Source organism: Puma concolor, chromosome A2 (genome assembly GCF_028749965.1).
Source record: "Puma concolor isolate L17-30 chromosome A2, mPumCon1.1.hap2, whole genome shotgun sequence".
NCBI classification, from domain to species: Eukaryota; Metazoa; Chordata; class Mammalia; order Carnivora; family Felidae; genus Puma; species Puma concolor.
In genome coordinates this window covers 43,979,929-43,981,182 of record NC_141668.1, presented here as the reverse complement: position 1 = coordinate 43,981,182, position 1,254 = coordinate 43,979,929, and the positions used below count along the sequence as shown (strand labels likewise).

The window sequence follows — 1,254 nt, the reverse complement described above, 5'->3', positions numbered from 1 at the left end:
AGTGGCCATGTGGAGGGATTGCAGGCATCCTTGTCTAGGAGTTGAGAATGCCCTCCCTCTGACAGCCAGCAAGAACCCAGGTCCCTCAGTTCTAGGGCTGCAAGGAAATGAATTCTGCCCCAACAACTTGAATGAACTTAGAAGTGGATTCTTTCCTAGTCAAGCATTCAGATGAAAATAGAGCCCAGTCAGTGTCCTGATTGCAGGGTTGTGAGACCCCAAGCAGAAAGCCCAACTCAGCCATGCCCAGCTTCCTTCACAAATTTATGTGTCACCCTTGCACAGGGACCATGCTAATCTTCTCTGTATCGTTCCAATTTTAGTACATGTGCTGCCGAAGCAAGCATAGCCGTGCCCAGCTTCCTGACCCATGGAAACTGTGAACTAGAATATGTGTGCTGTTTTAATCCACTGACTTGGTGGTAATCTGCTACGGTAGCCACGGGAAACTAATATAGTCACACTGTGGGAAGGACCCAGAGGGGTTTTGAGGACTTGGAGGAAACAAGGGAAAAGGGAAAAAATAGAAGCAGGTCAAGGAGGCCACTGCTGAGGTGACAGAAGAAGGTTGGCTCAGGGCACTGCCCAGTTTGGGGCCCATGGGGAGCCACACACAGGCTCACATTTCAGCTGGTCTACCTCTGGGGACCTTGGGCTTCTCACAAAATAAAGACCATCTCATATTGTCCCTGAAATTTGTGCAGGTGGGGAAGGGGTTCCAAATGCTGACATGCCCTGTGGGGTGGCATGTCTGCCTCCCAGAGGAGATGCTATCCCACGGCAGAGACAAAAACTAGGCCCTGGGGCAGCATAAACCACTCGGCCGGAGGCAGGCCAGACCTGCCTCTGTTCTGCATAGCAGACACAGGCCACTGGCTCTCCTCTGCTTCCAGGAAGCCCTCCCTGTTGTCTTACAGAGCTGTGTCGTTCATGGGTCTACAAGGAGAGAAAACTCTTCTATTCCTCCCTTGTCTTTCCCCCTTCTTGTACTCAGAACTCATACTACTTTCGACTATTCAGATATAATTCAGTGCTATTTTAGGTAAAATTTTGAGGGGAACCGAATCATACTTATACCCAGAAATACACCCCCCACACACCCCCACACACACGGACAGAGAATGCGAATGTGCATTACAGAATAACTGGGTCCTGTCTGTAAGTTCTTGTGTGAAAGATAATCATTACTTAAAGTAATTTGCTTAAAACCCTGCCTTGATTGCTTGTTATTACATGAAAGCCTGGTAAGGAACC

General features: G+C 48.9%; 1 non-coding gene across 1 annotated transcript; it reads right to left on the bottom strand.

Annotated features, from left to right (window-relative positions):
* Nucleotides 1–240: 240 nt before the first annotated feature.
* Nucleotides 241–347, bottom strand: LOC112867148 (U6 spliceosomal RNA). Its single transcript, XR_003224189.1, has one exon. It is a non-coding gene; the product is annotated as a U6 spliceosomal RNA (small nuclear RNA).
* Nucleotides 348–1,254: the final 907 nt, after the last annotated feature.